The sequence below is a fragment of the Xiphias gladius genome, chromosome 24 (assembly GCF_016859285.1).
Source record: "Xiphias gladius isolate SHS-SW01 ecotype Sanya breed wild chromosome 24, ASM1685928v1, whole genome shotgun sequence".
In the NCBI taxonomy this organism is placed as follows: Eukaryota; Metazoa; Chordata; class Actinopteri; order Istiophoriformes; family Xiphiidae; genus Xiphias; species Xiphias gladius.
This window is the reverse complement of record NC_053423.1, coordinates 24,866,067-24,887,271: the sequence shown is the minus strand read 5'-3', so window position 1 is coordinate 24,887,271 and position 21,205 is coordinate 24,866,067.

The following is a 21,205-nucleotide window of genomic DNA, read 5'->3' as shown; positions in this document are numbered from 1 at the left end:
TTTACTCAAATATTGTCCAGTGGCCTGATTTAGCATTTCCTGAAAGTCTCAGAGAGGATGGCTGTGTGTGCTTTTGACATTTACCAATTTTCTACACTCTGGCTTTGTTCCTGGTTCAAGAAGCATTTTCTGTCCATTCTCCTAAAGCAGGTTATTTTAGTTTTAATGAGGCAAAGTACTTCTGTTAAGTGTTCCCATTTTTCTTTATAGAGATAGTAAAGTAAACGGAGAGACAAGCAGCTCAAATCTGATTCAAACGTGCCACCAATCAGCTTCATGGCCGCTTCGTATAAGAAAAGAATAATAATAAAGCGACAGACTCGGTTGTGAAAGACACAGAACAAAGAACATAGCATAACTGCAGTGCCATTTTGGACAGGATTGTATCAAAAAGGATATGTAGATCTCAAAAAAAACTATTTGAGTTAAATAAGAAAAAATATCTGCACAATTGATTTCATGACAACCAGTCAAAAATCAAAGGTCACTATCAGTATGAAATCCAGGAATACAGTATATAAACCTTGAACATACCAGGTGACCACTAAACCAGGTGCCCTTGACAGAGTTGACTGTTACAACAACACAATCTGGTTGCATATTTGGTTGTTTGGACAGTTCGGACACTGGGGTTTTTTTGCATTGTCAGTGAATTGTGGTGATTTGGGTTAAAAGACATCTGCACATCTGAGTTTGAACATGATTTCTTCAGACAAAGAAGTCTCCTCTACAATAGCCAGGCATGACAGTGATGCTTAGTATACTGTCCTAGATCAGGGCTAGTCTGGGTTAAAACCAGGCTACATTTGGTTGGTCCATACAACTGTTTTTTGAACAGCATTATAGTGCATCTCAAGTAGCTCCGATCAACATGGTCATATGGAATCTAGACACAAAAAAAAGAAAAAAGTTTTACCCTTGATGTCTCAAGGTCTTTTCATCTGAAAAGCAGTAAATAAAGAAAGTATGACCAGCACTGGTTACCACTGATTATACTGATTAACTCAAATGGTTGGTTACTGGTTGGTTACATGTCATGTTAGAGGTGTAGACATCTCACACCGATGATGACTTGATATCAAAATGTTGGTGTTATTATTATTAAGAGGAATTTGTCCACCTTTTAATGTGCAAGAGAGCGTTTTGAGTTTGGCTGCAATTTTAATAAGCTGATATTCGCATCAGACGTGATAGAAGAAATCCATCCAAATCTGCAAGCAAGCTATATTGGCGCCGTAATTTCAGTCCAAACTTGTTGGTATGAAGAGACAAAACACACAGGAGACTTGAGGTTGAAAACGGCAGTTTCACAGCTTAAAAACTTCGGCTGCATTGCCTGCATCTGGCAAAATTCAACAGTGTGAGCGGGGAGGGATCACGTGTCTCCAGACTGTTCATCACTGCACCACCGCTGGCAGCAAGCAGAAAGATGAACACAGCTCTGAGGTCTCTGCAGGGAAACCAGCACCGTGCACACTGGCACTGATTGCTACTTTTACTGACTGGGTGTCTGGGAGGGTATCGCCAAAATAAAATAAAACTCCTTTCCCTCTCCAACCTAAGGGCCGCTTCCTTGGGTGAAGGAGAGGAGTCGGAAGAGTCGTTGAGACGAACGCCTTCGTCAAAGCCAGCGCTGACAACGAAGAAAGGGGAGAAGAGCGGATAGTATGGCCGGAGCCTTGGGAAATCAGACCATTATTAAAAGGCCAAAGATCGCTCGTGCAGATGGTACCCGGAGAGGGGAAAGAGGGGAGGAAAATAAGGAAAATGAAGCAGCGGAGGGAATGGAGAAATAAATGGAAGAGGCAGGAGAGAGGGAGACTGATGAGAGGGAGAAAATGGAAAGGAAAGGGGAGACAAAATGGAGATTGAAAAGGTAGAGACGAGAAGAGGAAGTAAGAAAATGACAGAAAAGAACGGGAGAACAAGAAGCACTGGGAAAATAAAAATTAAAATGAAAAAAATGAAGCTATAGTGTAAAAATGGGAGCAAAGAGGAGGAAAACTGAAAGGGAAAAAAGGTCAAAAGATAAAGATGAATAACGCAAGAAAGACTGCAAACTGGAAGCAAGAGAGGGAGAAAGAAGTAGAAAACAGGAACAAGAGAGGAAGAGAAAGGAAAAAGGAAAGAAAGAGAAGGAAGAGAGGGTAGATTAGGAAGCAACAGGTATAATTGAAAGATGAAATTGAGCAAAAAGCAGGTTAAAAGATTGAGAGACCTGCAAAGAGAAATTAGATGGAGGCAGAAAGCTGGAAACAGACAAGATAAAGAAAGGAAAAGAAATGACAAAAGGAAGAGCATGAGTGAAAAGTGAGAAAAGTCATTATTGAGCAGAGAGAAGTCGACACAGCATGTGGCGTGTTGCCCTCAGCAGACTAACACGCTTCCTGTCAGCAACAGCAACTGCTGGAACAAAATGAGCAAGTCTTCATAATAAACCAATTGGTTTACAGAGAAAACACAAAGGTGTAACAAAAATATCTGGTTTGACCTTTAACCCAAACGTTCAAGAGTCTAATTTACTAGGAATCTGCAGCATTTTTCACACACTAACGAGTCGGCAACAACTTTGTCTTGTCATCAAACATCACAGGGAGTTCCCCAGGGCTCAATCCTGGGTCTTCCCAAATTTAATATTTACAGTACTTTTCCATCGGACCAAATTATGATACAAAATGAAATCACCTGGCATAATCATGCAGATGAAACCAAAAATTGATATAGCTTTGTCAATGAGCAATCACAGCCTGCACTATTATTGTCTCAAGCGCAAAAACAAATCAAAGACTGGATGTGAGTGAAGCTAGCTTGGGCATAGGTGTTGACTGAATTGATCCCATCACATTATTATCGTGTTAATATGGTATTCAGAAAATTCCCTCTAAAATCTTTCTCTAAATACAGTCCTGCTTGATATAACATTTACATGCTTCCATTAGGCCAAATTATGCAACATCACCTATCATATTTATGCAGATGACACCAAAATGTATCAGGCTTTGTCAGTGAGTCATTATAGCCCTAAACATTTTCTTATGAATTGCAATGAACAACGGACTAAAAGTCTTAGAAGTACTTTGAACATTTACGGCTCCTGACTTGACAGCTGAACAAACTCAATATCCTGATGAATTCGCTGTGATATGGGCAAAATCTGCAGAACAAAAAAGTAATTGGCCTTTCAGTTGAGATCAAAAGTCAGTGTTTGAGACTCTCCGTCCAGGAAAACCAACACCCATCTAAAATTTCGCTGTACTTTATCAACAGTCGCATCAAATCAATAACAAACTCTGCTTTTTGTCATCAAAAAATAAATAAACAAACATAACGAGAATCAGATTCATGTCCAGACACAACTCATGGAAATATTTGCCGTGCTTTCATTTCCAGCAGGTTATATGACTTTAATGGTCTCTTCTCAGGTGTCCCCAAAAAACTCTCAGGCAACTGCTCCTCCTGCTGGAGTCCTGACCCACGGAGGTGGAGAACTCCCTCTCTACTCTATAGAGTGCAACTCTGACTATGTGTACCCTCGACCTTTTATGGCAATGTCTGAATTCTCGGTTTATGCTCCATCATAGGTCCGAAATTCAGACAGCGAAGCAAAAAAGTACTTTCTGCTAAGGATCCCACAATGTAATACGGAGCATTCTGCGGATGTGAAAATTAGAGTCACTTACACCTGTCAGTGACGACACAAAATCTAACTTAATTGTTCAATCTTGTACACTATTGTTTATTATATAGGGGGATTCATTTAGGACTCTTGTTTGAGGTCATCAATCGCTGTAGCTGTTCACAATTTATTTACTTATTGGAAACTGATATCACTAAGTTTAGGTTTGTGTTGGTTTCGTTATCTTGGTAATTTGACCAAATCTCTTAATTCTCCAGAATTATATGATGTTCACTTTTATATATTTGTATTTTAAATCAATGCGCAGGTCCTTCTCTTTTCATTGGTCAGTTAAAAGAAGAGAGCGACCAGTAGGAGGCACGATGTCACATAGGGACATTTAAGCCTACTGAGTCACCTTTTCCATGAAGGGTTCAACGGCAATATTCACTTGGCATCACACAGATTGTAGACAGGTCGGAGTACACAGTGCGATTCATATTTTTAGTCCAGCCCTCCATCCTCTCTGACAGGAAGAATAAATGTCAAGGGGAAGCACTGGACGGATCAAAGCGCGTCTTCCTCTGCTCAGCGTTACGCCCAGTTCCTCCTCTCCCAGCGGAGCGGCGACCCGCCTGCCGTCATGACTCTAATCTCCTGCACGTCTGACTCCTCCACACTATGTCAGCTCTAATTGGCCATTACAGCCGCCTGGTGTCATAGCCCTAATGTAGCCCGGGCTGAACTTTTAGCCTCACTGATTAGCCGACATTAGCCCCGTCACTGAAGTCAGCAGACGGACGTGGAACAAAGGGTCCCTGTGTGTCAGCGCCATGATGTTGGAAGAGCCTGATGAACCTCAGACTTTGGTGCAGTTCATCCGCCGACGTAATGACACTAAAGTCTCCAAGAAGGTTAGACGGAGGTGTAGAACGTGATTTAAGTTCGAGTGGGGAGTTTCGATATGCGCTCAGGCAGCACACAGCGGGTACTTCCGTTAACCTCTGTACCTGGTGAAGGTTGATGTTTTTGCTCTGATGAGTCAAATAAATCGGGGTCTGAGAGCAGATGTGCAGGTAAGACATCACCATGAACGACAACAACAGTAAACCAGTGATAGAGGAGTGTAAAGTAATGTATTGTGACAGCAACAGCTTCTTTAAGAGGACAGTTTATTGAGGCCTGACATAGACATGAAGTCCAGTTTTCACAGTACAGTGATGTAGGGCTCATCGTTGTACGGAGCCCTGGAGGTGTCCGGTGCAAATGAGCTTTTAGTTCTCCAAAAATAATTCCTTACATCATATTATAATCGTTTGAATATTGTATTCAAAACATTCCTTCAAAAATCTTGAAAAAAAAATTATTTTACAAAACATCTTACATAGGACACTGTTAGCAACTCCGGTCAGCTGTGCCAGCTATCAGTTAGCTGGAAGTATACCACTATGTAGCCTAATGCAGTGCAAATGAACCATTGTACGACAAGTTGTCAGACCACGGACAATCTCATCCAAATGACTCGCTTGGATTTACTGCAGTTTGGTTTTAATTTTAAGACAGAGACACCAGTTCATTCCAATTCCAGATTTTTCCCTTTAAACAACATTTTATCTGTGTTAGCCATTAAAAAATATGCTAAAATGTTACATCGCATTTACGTACATTTACTAGATTAACCCACTCATTGTTTAGCCTATAAAATGCCAAAAACAACAGACAAATGGCCATTGTAAGTTAGCAGGGCAGAAAGTGATGCCTTCGAAATGCTGATTTGGTCAAGAAAGCCACAAAACAAAAAAGATATTTTGGTCATACTTATACTGCCATGCAATGGAGAGATGTACATTACAGATGCAATGCAACATTCATGAGTATGAAAGGATTGTGGCTGAGTGTCGGCACACTCGGCAGTGCTCCAGCACCAGAGGACCACGTGTGAACTGGCTTTGGCCTAGACAGGGCTGTCAAATTTGGCTTGAATTTTGAGTGCACGCTCGGACGTGTTTGGACTGAGAATTAGCCCCAGCTAGACCGGCTAGTTTTGGTCCGGTGCAGGCACCCAGACTCAGACCAGAGCGCTTTAGTCTGAATTTGATAAGCGGGCATGATTTTGGCTGCTGCAGGGATGGGACCCTTTTGGCGACCTAGGCGGTGAAGAAATTCGTAGATTGTTAAAAACCTTATCAAACAATTATTCATTATCCTTAAAAACATCTCGTTTCTATCTGCAAAAACCTCCATTTTATCCATCTAAACAGTCGTTCAGCTGCTTAAAAAGTCGTTTAAACCAAAATGAAGTGTCTTCACCTGTAATTGAATCATCGCCTGCTCGTATGTGCAGCTGCACCCACACTGTTGTCTGCTGTGTGTTCATTTTCATGTCGGAAAACACCGAGAGGGCTGAACACAAACAACAACAACCTGTCCCTGAGTACACTCTATTACCTTTGAGCGGAGCTACGACTCAAAGCACCTGATTTGCAATTTACCAGTAGCTGAGGGCCAGCAGCAGCTACACTCATTAACAGCGGCATGAACACACAGCAAATACACACCACAGGCTTCCCTAGCAACAGTGTACCTGCTTGGACTAATTACACACTATTATGCTGTTGTGTTCAGACCACCAGCCCTGAATTAATGCAGAACTCAACAGTTTTCTTTGACTTTGAAAATCGTATCTAAAGACTTTCAGCAATTTAAAATACGGCAAAAAAACAGATTCAGTGCAGCTTTAACGGCTTCTTCCAACCGAATCGTGTCTCATTTATGATTTAGACATTCGAGGCTCAACGCCAAAGGTGTGTTTCAGAGTGGAAGATGTCTTAAACACTGCAAACTCAGAGTAAACAAAGCCAGAAGAGTTGGGGTATTGGAGTAAACAATTAATCGCTGATCAAATGTTAAAGCTGCTCATCGGGAAGTCCAGAGTGTTTTTAGTCAATTCTAGTTCAACTTTGTCAGGATTTGTTTGAATGATCTGCCTTCAATATACAGCTAATAACCTCAGAGGAATTCCAGTTTCATCTGAAAGTGATGAAATGTGGGCAATTTTTGTAACTTTCCAAAACCGAAAACAGCTAAATTTGGTAAACTAAGAACAGTGCATCAGCGTAAGCGAGTAAAAGAGTGCTCCTGAGAGGTCGTTCTGAAAACGCTGCAATAATGAAGTTCAATCAGAGCCCCTGCAGCCTCGCAACCGAAAAGCCTTCCCACCACTGTGGGGGAATTTACCAGAGAGCCACGAATGACTGACGCTGCTGGCCACCGGCTCAGTGAGGCACGGTGGGATTTTGGCAGAAAAACAAAACCAGCATCACAACCGCAGCACCACAGACTTCACACTGAAGATTATTTTTCCTAAAATGCCGAAAGGCCTGAATGTGCCAACAGATGAAACAGGTGTGAAAAGATGTTGCGTTTCTGGGGCGTCGACACTTGAAAATACGACGGTCTCGCTGCCGTCGCAGCTGCAGGTGCTTACGTTGGACGTAACGAGGGCAGCTGTTGTGAAATGTGTTGTACGTTTTGGGTAACAGCTTTAAAGGGAACATGTACCGTCTGTGTGCGAAGCACAACCCAACACTCGCGGCCGTGTACTTCGACGTAACCCGGCACACTGATGGCGCCGAAACGTGTCAGGATCTGACGCTGAGCTGTTTCCTCATGTCGGCTCTCCAGAGGAGCTATTGTTCCCTGACCGCTTCCTCCGTCTGACAAGTCCTCTGGGTTTTGTAAAGCGTAAAGTCTGAGGAGTCTCAGCAGCGTTTCTATCAATAGTGCTTTGTCTGGGACGTTTTCAAAGATTAGGTTTGTCAAATGGTGTTTTTAAATGCAACTATGTTAGGACTGCATGACAAGTCCTTTTGAGTCGATGCCAGAAGCACAAAGGATGGCATAGCTTTGCGCTGCGGCAAACCTGACCTGGACTTTCCCCTAGCAGATTCAAAAACAGTTGTGCTGATAATATTTAACAGCTGTGAAGGTCAGAACTGCGCAAAGCCCAGATTTTAAAACACTAGAATATCCTTTTATCTGGAAAAAAACGTGCCCCCACACGTAGAGCAGAAAGAAAGCGTCGGAGCAGTGATGTGTCCTGTGAAGCCTCCCCGCCTGCGCCCCCCTGCTGAGCCGCCGCGGGATGATCCCCGCCGTGCATGTGACAAATTAAAAAGACACAGAGATCCATAACGACGTCTCCCAGTGAGCGGGAGCGGCCGCCAGCCTCCTGCTGATCTCGACGTGTGTGAGTATGAAGCACAGACAGAGGTGCGTGTAACGCCGAACATCCTTTTCTCTCTGTTTATGTTACTTCTCCTGGGAGCAGCCGATAATGTAATAAAGGCCACGTGATGCCATAATCAATCAAATGTATTAAAATGTCCCTTTGTAATGGGGAGAAGATGTACTAAAAGTCTTTAATGTGCTGAAATAAATTGGCACATGATTTTCCTTTCCTAATGATGTTATTACATTAGGAAGCAGTTCATTAACTTAACGAGGTTTATTACATTTTTGACTTATTCACAGGGATATTTCATTACATTTAGAGTATTTATTACATTGCACGGTGTCTCCTGGGAGACACTGTCGTGTACATTGTCTCCGGAAAGACAAAACACATCCACAAGTGAAAGTATGAACATAAAAATAAAACTCATGCAAGTCAAGTCGTCCTGTAGGCAAACCAACTCTGCAGCTCTACGGAGCCTTTTAGCCTCTTTTAGCTCCTAGTTTTGGTTTTGCAGCACGTTTCCCGTCTGGTTCAGTCTCAGCTGTTGCTCTAAAAAGCCTCTGTCCACTACCTGCTCAAACAGCAGACAGACCCGGTCGGAGACCAGCTGGGGAACGCAGCGGAGCATTTAGCAGCCGAAGAGCCAGATAACAGATTTAACTGTTGCTTATATCATGGAAATTATTTAAAGGTACAGAGAAAAGAAAAAACGAATTCAAGGTCCACTTGCTAGCCTTTAGCTTTTAACCATTTAAAATGAACAGATCTCCATGACAACTGAGCAGACTCCACCCATTGATTAAGACTGTAGCCAAGTTTAGCAAAAAATTTTAACCAAACCACAGAAAAACTTTTATACCTCAAACAAATGGAAGAACTTTTTTTGCAATATTTCAAATTTTGTGTGATATGGCTGAAAGCTCTGGCAAAAGCTAGTAAGTAGACCTTGAGTTGGGACTGTAATGTCGACTTACTATCTGTAACCCAGACTTATCCGAGCCGGGATTCTGCATTTGACTGACCGCGTCGCGCTAAGTCCGACGCTACGCCGCGGCAGTGACGTCCTCTCATTTGTAACTGCGCGAGCGTGAGTCAGGTGTGGGGCTCAGGAGCTGCAGGTGGCTCCTGCAGGTGTGCCGCCGCTCCGGGCAAACTGTCAGAAACACAAACCCATTCTGACGAAAGACACAAAGAGAACCCACGATCACACGTGCACGCGTGGTCGCGCTCAACAGAGACCGCGACAAACGTCCGCAGGGGGGGGGCCTGCTGATCTGACCCCAAACCTCCACCGCACATCCATCCACTGCCTGAAGCACAGCTGGGAGACAAGAGGAGTGTGTGTGTGTGCGTGAGTGTGTGTGTGCACGTTTGTCATTTCAACATTTATCCAGCACCCTGTGATGCAGCACATGAAACATCGCAATGACAATTCTTTGAGCTGCTTCCTATTCAGACTGGAAAATTGTGTGTTTGATGACATTGATTTCACCAAAAGAACGGATTTTGGTTTCTGCGTGTGTGTGCGCGTGTGTGCCTGTGTGCGTGTGCGTGCGCGCGCCTGCGTGTGTGTGCGTGTGTGTCCTTCAGTGCTGCTTCAGTTGTTCCCTCCATGTGCTGCAGTAAAGCAGACAGCGGTGACGTGACGCTCCACTGAACAACGTTGACTAAGCAGCTCACTGAGTGTGTGTGTGTGTGTGGTGTGTCTGTTTGCCATTGTTAGTGGGCAGACAGACAGACGCACACACACACACACACACACAGTAGTGACCTGGCAGTTGTACAACGTGTGTGAGTGTGTGTGTGTGAGAGAGAGCGAGCTGAGAGTGGAGCGCTCCACCGGTCGTACACAGAAGATCAGTGAACCGGTCACGGTTACTACTGCACTGCTCGGCCGGTAAAGACAGCTGTCTCATGTCCTCTGCGTCTGTGTAGGAGCTTTGTCAGGTCCCGGGACCAAACGTGCGGATGTCTGAGCCTCTGCTGCTTCGATCTTCGCCCTATTTTTTCATCCGACGTTCGTGAGTCTCACTACTTCAAACTTCAAAAGTTACAGACTAAAATCACCGGAGCGGACTGGTAACGTGAAAGCGGCTTCGGACATATTTCAATGTGACAAGATAAAGCTTGTGGTAAAAAAAAACATCAAATGAGGACGAAAATAGAGGCTTAAAGTGTTTAACGACATAACATAATAAAAAAGTCTATCTTTGATTGATTTCAACAGCAACATATTAAATTGCGAGTGTTTTGATAATCACTGCATCGATTGAATAGAATTAAAATACAAAAAGATTCACTTTTGAAAGCGAAGATTTTATTTTTTTGTATTTTTCTGTTTCAGCATTTGGACATTAAACTTTTAAAAGATTTCTACCGGTATCCTGTATTTACTCTTCTCGTGTTGAGTGCTCACTCAGTTAGTCCTCGTTTTGGGTCGCTACCGTTTCCCGTCGATCTTGCGCAGAATAATTACCTCAGGTGTTTGATTTGTTCATTTTTTTCATATTCAGAGTTTAGTGCCTGACTGGTGTAAAATGTTGCAGTGTCCGGTTTAGCGCAGGTGTAGGAAAAGAAAACGAGACACACGCTTCCCTTTTCGTGCATTAGACAATCACTCAATCATAATCAGCAGTTTCTCTTATCTGGAGAGCATCTGTCATTATTCTTGACACTTTGTAGACTAAATGTTTATTCACTACTTACAAAATAAATGTTAAAACGCATTTGTCACACCAGCATGTGTGTGTGTGTTTCTGTGCCAGCGACTCGACTGCTAAGCTGCTCAAACCCCTCTACAGCTCCTCGTAAAGCTCCGCGTCCTGTTCATTAGCACATTGGGTGCCAGCAAAATATCCCCAATCCCCTGGGAGGACCGGAGTCACAACGTGCTGCTGCTCGCCGTGATTTAAAACCCAAATGCTCTGCTGGCGATAAGTGACCCGAGTCCGGCGACGCTCCTCGTTCGGCTCCTGGTTTGGCGAAACCGCAGGCTCCAGAAGCATCAGCGGGAGCTGGTAACTGATTGTTTTATCGTTGCCCCGGGTTACATAACTGCACCCGGGGTCTGATCTGCAGCCTGAACGTCTGCGGAGACTCTGCTGCATCTGACTAATCACAGCTCATTCTTCACTGCTAGTCGGCATCGATTGTTCCGAAACAATTATCTGAAAAGTTGGAGGAACTGTTTAAGAGTTTCCTGTCTGCTTGAGCCTTTAAAGGACCGTACCGCCCCTCTTCCACATGGAGAGCCATTAAATACAAAGCCTGCCTTCTTCGCGATGTCGCTAACCCTTTTTCCAAATCATCCCATTAGGTTTTAGATGGATCGTTTTTCTTATTTTGCTGCCTGTTTTTTTCTTTCACTGCCTGCATTTGGAAGCAGGGAATGATATGAAAAAAAATCCCTTCTGGTGCGTCGATGGAAGCGACAGAAGCCGAGCTTCTTAATGCAGGAAGTGGTCGGTCTTACAATGTCCCTGTGTGAGTCTCTGTCCGCGTGGGAAGTAAAATCAATCAGTGAATAAATTCCATTCAATCATTGCTGTGTACTGTTATACACTGACTCCCTTGGTTTATTGGCCAGCTCGTCATGTCACCATATTTCTTGCTCATAGGTACATTCACCTACTTCTGAAAAATTCTGCTTGGAAGGAAGAATAATAGTCTTAAACTTTTAGCCTTTTTTTTTTTAGTGGAGTTTTCAAGCTCCTATGCATTTAGTTTGGTAACGTGTTATAAAACAGTGCAGTATGTACCTCTCTGAAGAAGTTAATGAGCAAAATATTGAAAATATTTTGGTAAAAATCAAGGAATGATACTTTACCGGTGTATAAACTCAGCTGTAACTGATGATTCCATTGCGATAGGAAGAGCACAGGCTGTTTACTGGATTGGAATGCACTTCCTCTAATCTGTGTGATTCAACCTTTTTTTTTTTCACATTCGTCAGTTCCTTCGTCCGTAAAAGATCAGAAAAAACAAAAGCTCGTCACAACTCCCGGGGCCCAAGGTTTCGCCTTATCATTTCTTATTTGCTCATTCAGTAAGGAGGGACATGAGATGCAGGAAGAGAAGCTAGAACCTTTGAACTGCTTGACAGCTTTTTTTGATAAATTGCATTTCACAATTAATTGATTCCTATAACGGCTGTCAATTTTTGGTCAGTCGATAATGAAATAATCGACCAATCATTTCAGCTCTGCCTTCTCTTTTCCGAGCTTCTTTCTTGACCTTTTAATACCTCAGGCTGTCCATTTGCCTTGAAATTACTTGCTGCAGATACAGAAACATTATGAAGGCATTGGACAGAAAACACAGAGCAGATCTCCAACTTACAAAACTTCAGCCTCTGTCATGATTCGTCCGTGTTAAAGTTGTCTGTCCTTCTGCTGGGATCTGCTGACCAACCGTTAACAGAGCAAACCAGTGGGTATTTTTCAATCTTTTTGAAGTGTGAATCAGAGTCCCAGCTCATTAAATACTGCAGAGGTTCAGACTCGGGTCAAGGAGGGTCGGGAAAAGATTTTCCTACCTGATCAACAGCGTAATCTGGACAGCTTCCCTGATATTGAGCTGCGGCTGCTTTATTTTACACTGTATATTCTCAAGCCTCATCATCTCCATCTCCCTTCATACCTGAAGTGCACTTAAGAGGCAAAATCGATAAGAGATCAGAGCTACCAGGAGGATTCAGTGCATTCTACGGAAAGGTCAGGGCGTCCATATTCAGTGATGCGAGCAGGGGCAACGCCGCAACGCACAGAACGCACAAGGACAGATTGATGCATCTACAGGTGCATAATGCACATGCACTAATGTTGCAGGCAGACACACACACAGTTTGATAGATGCCTCTGTCATACGGCGGTGATGGGGTTCCTGTAGAAATGGATATGACTTCATACAGAGGAGATTATTAAAAGCAAATCTATCACCGAGGCAAATGCCCTCCACCGGCCGGCAGGGCTGTTTGTTAAGGCTGCTGCCGCGGAGGTGAACAATATATGGAATTCATTTTAACATTAAATTTATGGAGCTCAGTTCAAACAGGCTCTACATCCATTCTGCACTCCCCAACCGTATCTCTTAGAAACGCATTCACATGCAGCCTTATGGCATCAGCAGGTGCATTTCAGCAGAAAGTAATGCAGCACTGATTTTTCTGAGAGATTCACCTCTGTGAACTCACTGTCCTCATCCTTTATAGGTTGAAAACATTTATTTTGTTTGTTGCTACCTATTTGACGGTAGAAACCAAAGCACGATTAAAGATCCGGCGACTACAACCACCCGGTAGAGTTACGGAGCAAATCTCCTCCACGGACAAGTGACAAAAACGGACACACTGACTGCTGCTTTTAACACAGGACATGAATCAGAATCAAAGTCAAACATGATCGTCCAACTCCCCAAACGTCTGACGGTCAACATTCTGACCTATATCACGTTTGCCAGAATGTGACCGCTAACGTGTATGAACGTCATCTGTAGGAGACTTTTGGCTACTGGGAGTTATTGGGGATTACTAATGACTACTGGGGACCGCTTTTGGAAAGTGAGGACTAATAGTGGCTACTTGTGACTACTGGGGAGTACTAGTGTTTACAGGTAACAACTAGTTTCTAGTGTTCTACTAGTATATTGGACTACTTACGTCTACTGGGGGCCACCATTGACTACTCGAAACTGGATACCGGTGGCTGCTGAAGACAACTGTTGGCCCCAGTGGACAACGAATGACTACGAGCAGCTGCTATTGGATGGTGAAAACCACTTTCAGTTACATGGCTAATTGGGAAACTAATGAGCACATGCGGCTGTTGGGGACTTGTGGTGACAGCTAGGATCGCTAATGGGTTTTGAGGACTGCTGTTGACTAGTGAAGACTACTTTGTTTACTGTGGAGTGCTGGAAGCTATGGAGGGCTACTAGTCACTACTGGTATTTGTGAGGCCCTATTGGTAGCTACTGGGGGCTGGTGTTGGCTAACAACCCCTACTAGTGGCTGCTGGGCTACTGGGCACAACCTTGGAATACAAATGGATAAAATATTGATATATATTCATAAAACAAACATTACAGATTCCAGCTTTAAGATAGAGGTTTAGACACTGTGTTGCTGACATACAGTGGTACAAATAGACGGAACCAGTGGTGGACAACCTGTTTTACTAATAGCAATTTACATCGAGTATGAATAAGTAAACATGTTTGTATATAAATGCCAGGTTGGCTCCCATGAGCATCAAATCCAATAACCCTGTAGAAGGTGTTTTTATCTGGAAGGAGATGAATAAAAATCACAACACTCAATAACGCTAATTTAGAGAGCAATAAAAAAAAAAAAACCTGAAAGCATACAACCTGTAAAATGCCACAATTCATCACCGAGCAGAGAGGGATTCACAGCAACATCCTGCAGCTTCACCACTTCAGCTCCACTGAACCAATCACTCAACGTACGTCTGCTTCCAACAGGAGTCAACAAACATTACAGCCCTTCCCGATTTAGATGAAACTGGATGAATAATTCAAATGCAGTCTTATTACCGACACAACTCGCCATAACTGAGACATTACGCTTTCACGGCGGACGATAAATCAGCGTCCGCATCAAATTTGATCTCTTCTCTTCCCCTGTCTGCGCTCTGAAGCTGACCTTTTTAAAACACCGACCCAGCAGCACAAAATCAAATGTCATTTTAACGTCATTACGGGAACAACCAGCATCCGAACCATCCACGGGCGCCAGAAAGACGATGGGAAGGTCGGGTTTACCGTGTAAGCTTTGGAGTTAGGTGACTCTGCTCTGTCGGACATGTTACCCTCCCTCATTTGACAGCTTCGGCGACAAAATGAAACTGGCTACACATGAAACAACTTAGCAATTATACAACTTTAATGAAGACTATTAAAAAAAAAACTCCTTGTTCCAAGTGACAACATGTATCGACAACTTGATTAAAGCAAACATTAAAACATTTGAGGAAAAACGTAATTCTCTCTTTAACGAGAATTATCCTTTCTCAGCGAGATATCTATCAATAACTGCTGACAGGGTGTATTTTTTGTCTGACGTAAGTTTGTGTGAAGAAAAATAAATAAATATATAAATCACACAAAAGAAAAACAGTAACATTCACCTAATGGCACCATAGTTTCAGACCAAGAAATCCTGACTGTTATATGGAACATGTATGGATTAAACTCTGGGTATCTTTTTTCCGTCATTTTATGCATTTATTATACGGCTGACAGTAGAGAGATGACAAGAAATAAGGGGAGAGATAGGTGGGAAATGACATGCGACAAAAGTCTCCAGCCGGCCATGGACAACCAGAAACCCTGCATTTTATAGTCAGCGCCTTAACCCCAAGGCCGATTTTTGAGTTTTGACGTAAGTGCCAAATTGATACCTCAGTTTCCTTTACAATACCGAAACAATCAACAAGTCGTCCTCATTAATCTGCAAAATACTCGACACATGTAGGCGTTTTCAGATCTGACGTCCCTATCAGCAGGAACCCGGTTTGTCAGAACCTTGCAAAACCATTATATATGACTGTTTTCTGATCTGCCACTTGTATCATTATGTCTGGTTAGAATTAGACCAAAGATTGTGGTCGTGGTTTAATGAAACAGTCATTGTGTGTTGGTAGGAAACCGGGAACACACAGCGGTGTCCCCGCCTGACCACCTCCCCATGATGCTTTGTGGCTGCATAACAACATCAAAAGCCACGTCCACCTCAGCTCCCAAAGACAGGAGTCTTCATTGACACAGCTGCTCGGTTGACTGTGGTCATTTTAGCAGCGGTGGATACGGCTTAAAACCACATATTCATGTACCTCTCTGCCCCGAACTGCCAGTGGGGCTGCGAAATGTGTTCATTTCCCCTTTTTTACTGGACATTTTTAACAAAAAACTATGCAAATGGAAAAAAATAAGCAATACATTTTGAAATTGCCGCCTTAAAAATTCTGGTAAACCTGGAGTGGAAACATGGCAGCTGGAGGTTGCATACTTGCTGGCAAGCAAGTTTTCAAGGTTCACATCAGTCAGAAAGAGCTACAGCCGGATTAAACAATGAGAAGATTGTACTGCCACTGTAAGTAAAGCTCAAAGAAATGCTGACAGCCAACACAGTGGTGGCCACAGTCTGAGACCACAGAGTCTGAGGCAGCCAAAAGGGCTCAAATCGTGTCATAAAGAAAGACCTCTATAACGGGGAGCCCTGGTTCGGGGGAAAATACATTTTCTCAAGTTTGATTCTTATGCCACAACTGCTCGATGCATCAATATTAAATGAAGACGTTTCCCACAATATATACAGCCTAAAGTTAGACATGTTGATATTTAACAAAATATATTTATCGAGGATGGCTACCCAGCCTTGTTATGATGACAGAGCAGCTCTATTTCTCCAGTGAAAAATGGAAAACAGAAAAAGAGCTAGCAGTACTGATCTAATGACAGCTTTCCGCTGGACCACAGCCTCCAAGTGGCACTTTGTCTCGTTTATTGTTACAGCAGCTTTCGCAGGGAAAATAATGAGAAAAATTAAGGCAGTTCTGTAAGAGCAGAACTTTCTACTCGACTTTCAACCTGCTTTCATTCCAACACAATTGTGATGTATCTTTTCCGGGCTAATTTCGATGCGAACCCTCCCTGCCGCCCTGAGGCTACTCTGCCTTCTGTGCCACGTCAAAAGCAAAGTCTCCACCTGGTGCCATTAACAGTAAATAGGGGTGATTTTCCTTCATCCCAGCTGAGCAGGATATCAATACGGCTCCATCCATTATCGACGCGATGCAGCGTGCAGCCCAGACTATGACGGAGGAGGTCTGACGCCCTTAAACCCTCCATCCACTGAGCTCTCTCCACCCGCGGTTTGTGCAGGAGGAGAACTGGAGGAAAAATGATGGAGGCTCCATAATTGTTATCTTCCCCTGCCGATACTTACTGCAGGTAATAGTGTCCCCAGACGGACGCTCTTTAGGCGCCGCAGCTGATTGTGGCGTCTAATAGAGTCAGGATGGATGTGGCCGAGTCTAAAAGCTGAGACGTTCCAAGTCAAAGTCACTCCATGATAGTGTGTTTAATAGCTGAAGGATACGGCCTATAAGCTTTATTGGAATGTCCCCATTTCGCCCAGATTTGCGTCAAATTTATCCCTGCAGGGTTTCAGCTCTTTTAAAGTCCACATGTGGATGAGTCACTGGAGGCAGGTGAGTCAGAAGAAATCGAATGTTTTGTGCGAGTTTTTCCTTCCTGTCTAGAGCGGGCCATCGCAGTTGTCCTCCGTACACAAAAAGCAGGTGTATTCATCACATGTGGAAGAGGTAGAGAAATGACGGGTTGTGAAACGACGAAAAAAGCCCAGTGATAACACACGAAATGACTTAGGGAAATTGCCGTGTTATTCATACAACATTTGACGAGACCAGGCTGCTTATTTTTGGCCAAATGTTACAAAGGCACTTGAGAATGAAAAAAACCCAACATATATCTTATAAAAGTGATAAAAATAACAAGAGAAATATGCACCAGATAGTGCGGCACGCAAGCACAAAGCTAATGCTCCATTCGGTCCTTGCACTGACACTGTTTCCTCATGTTTTTGCTTTGTTTTGTCTTGGCACCTTATGTCGGTTGGCCTTGTTCGCACCGCTTTAATGTTAAATGTAGCACCACTGGCCAAAGGAAAAGAAAATGCCCTCCCTATTGAGTGTATGGATGAGTCGACGCTTGTGAAATTCCCGAGTCTGATCTACAATCAGAACTGTGGAGGTAGAAATGGGACGAAGGAGGGAAAGAAAAACTGACAAAGAAGGAAAGGAATGGCAGAGGATGGATGAAGACGGTCATGAAGAAGGCACCAGCGAAGGTACAGAAAAAATAAGCCATAGCGTTTCCCGGCCCATCAACGGTTGGACGATGGTAGGCACTGACGTCTCTACAGTATATTCGAAAATGATGTGAACAAACACCGATTCACATCTGATTTGGATCAAATTGAAGAAATTTGCTTAAAACCGGTTCAACAATTCAATGCAAAAAAGAACGACTGCATGTGCTGGTGGCACTACTTTGTCTCCGCACCAAACATTTACGCCTAAGTATCGTTTTTCGGCATGTTAAGGCTTTCCTGGGACCATCCAACGTGTCATTTTCCTTTTCTTTTTATCTTGAATTCCCTATCAAAGAGGCAGAATACACATAAAATCACATCCCACAAAATGAAAGGCAGTTACATCGGTGCCGAGATCCCTATCTTACCTCCTAACTGCAGCCCCAGAAAGGCTAATTGCTGATAAAGAATCCATTAAAACTGTTACATTTCATCAGAAGCTGTGTGGTTTTACAGACTGTGTGTGTGTGTGTGTGTGTGTGTGTGAACAATCCTCCATAACCAACCAGTCACGTTCTGCAGGAGCTCATCTCAACATGCGGCTCGCCTGATTATTTCACATCAAAATTCAAAACACACACACAAACGCACACTCACTCACTCAGTCAGTCAGTCAGTCCATCTCAGAGCCTCAAACACAAACACACACACAGGAAGATTTACTTATATGCACACACACATACATATAAACACACACAGATGCACCGGCTGAATAAAGCCTTATTGATCGTCTCTTCCTACGCAGGAACATTACTTCCGAGCCTCGTACGGTTATCAGACATAAAAAAATGAAAGATTGAATGCAGGGAGTGCGGTTCCTGACCAAACGCCCACGATGACGCACTCTAACACGCGCTGAGGGGAGGAAGAGGAGGAGGAGGAGGAAACAGAGGGAGGCAGATTTAGGATGCAGGAGAGATTCAGCAGGGAGGAAGGAGAGAAAGTGGTGGCGAGAGAGGGGAGGAGGAGGGAAAGGAGGGGATTGGGAGGAAGGGAAGGTTAGTGCATTATGATGCCACAAAAAGGATTTTTCTTTGACTTATTCAAATTATTATTATTATTATAGAATTATTTTTGATAAGAGAAAGCACGAGCATCCTAATACGCCTGTGTGTGGGTTTTTTTGGTGTTCTGAAACCAAACCTTCGCCATTGTTCATGTCAGTGTAGCAGGCCCTAACTTTGTGTTGTGTTGAAGAGAAGACCCACAATTCGCAGGAGTTCCGGCAGCTAACGCAAAACTCAACCATCTGCAACTGCAACTGTAGAGAAACAAAATATTGGCTGGGTCTGAATGCTCCCTGTGCCTCCCCACAAAAACCCACAACTAGCAGAAGAAGAAGTCATGTGCACCAACATAACAAAGGCATGAATAAAACAACAATAAGTAGTCAGGCAGAAACCCACATACCTGCAGCTGTAGAGGAACAACGCTTTCCCAGGGTCTGTCTTGTATAAATCCTCCCCGCTCCTGTGACACCCTGAACAGATTCATGGTGTTCAACTCCCAACAAGGCCTCAGCAGCAAACCTGCCCCGACAAACTCTTCTCATCTTCAGTATTGAAGCATTGACACCGAAACACCGAAATATCCACGTACAGCTTGTTGAGCGTAGCTCAGCGTCCCGTCAACAGCAAAATCGCTGAGGGAAAACAGAGTGAAGAAAATGCCTACCTGCCCAGGAGGAGACCAGAGGCAAAACAGGAAGTAAAGCTAGCAGGGGTGCATATGTGCACATCTGTAAAAATAAAACTCCACTTCCTCATTAAACAGAATACCTTGGCGAGAAGGTGCCTACATTCAAAGTGAAAATATCCCACAGTGCAAATAATACATCAAAACCGCAATTAAATATCAAAAGTATCATCTCTACCCTTCAAAGTTAAGTCTCCATTTATCGACATAGGATTTTCCGCTGGCCTGTTCATAGCCAAGCACAGCAACGTCACACCGCTACATCGGCACGGGTTTAGATGGACGACCTTCACAATTAGTGAAAAGCCGCTTTCAATTCAGCCGTCTCAATTGAAAAGATGTTTTTAACGTGGATCGCTGCAGTCCTGAGCACACGTCAAATCCCTGCTTGTTGCTGGTTTCGAGGACCCTCTGACATCCGAGGCTTGAGAGCAAACTGTCCCAAAGGTTCTCCGGTCATGAGAAACTGCAAAGACGAAATACAGCAATGTGATGGATTATCTCCGTGCAGCAAGTTCCAAGTCTCCGCAGGTTGATTTTCATAGAAATGAACTTAAACCAAGAGCTGCCTGAGAGGAAGAAAATCAATCAACGAACCGATGGCATTAATCGAGAAACTGTATTACGTTTCCCAAGGGACTTACAATACTGTCATTTGCCCCCATTAAAAGTTCTTCCTTATCACAGTGAGAGAAGCACCATGTCCTCTGTTCCTACATCAGGAACAGAGGAGTCAAACCGACTCAGGTTTCATTCTGACGAATTAGTCCCACCCATCGATATGGGACCGAAGGCGGAGTCAGAGGGAAAGGCCCTCCCTGCTCTTCTGGGTGAGGTAAGGGGCGAGATGGATTTTTGCTTCCGGATGCAAATTCAGAGAGATCTCCTTGAACTCAGTCCCACCTGAGCTCAAGGACAATACTGGAAGTTACAGACAATGAAGCGTTTGAATAACGCTGGTTCAGCCAGGAAAACTGGAGCTGTGTTTGCCTTGGCTGACCGGCATAGCAGGTGGGCACAGGTGCCTCCATAATTCAGTTCAGTTCAGTTTTATTTATAAAGCGCCAGATCGTAACAGAGGTTCTCTCAGGGCACTTCTCATGTGGAGCAGGTCTAGACCAGGACTCTTTATGGTTAGATTTACAGAGACCCGACATTCCCCCATGAGAGAGGGGGAGAGAGAGAGAGAGAGAGAGTAATAATAACTAATAATTATAATAATAGGGTGAATAATTGCCCTAATAAAACGAAATAATAACCTGATACTGTTCTCCGACTCACGCCAACACGGCTGCAGCTCCCTCCCCCGACCCGACTCCCCCCTTACGTGCTAAGCTTGTGGTACTGTTAGATCTGATGTCCCTGTACGTGTCCGATAGGGGCGGCCGCTCTGGATCGGTCTTCGAGAGCAGAGCCTCTTCTGACAGGTCCGACCTGATAATCGCTCGCCGTACACGGTCGATTTCATGCTGTGTCTCTGACTGCATTTAAACCTGCCAGCTGTTAGCCTGCTAGCCGCGCTACCTCTGGGAAGGGCTGGTAGAACCCGGAAAGAGTCCCGTGTTTATGACCTGGTCGCGTGTGGGCGCAGCGAACAGCAGACTTTGGCTGAGGTGAGGCGTCCATATCTATCGCTTCTGTGTCATTTAGCAACAAGTCTGCAACACTGGAGCTTTCAGAAATATCTGGGTTTCCCCATTTGCCAGTAAAAGCTGGTCGTTACATTAACCTTGATATGACAAGA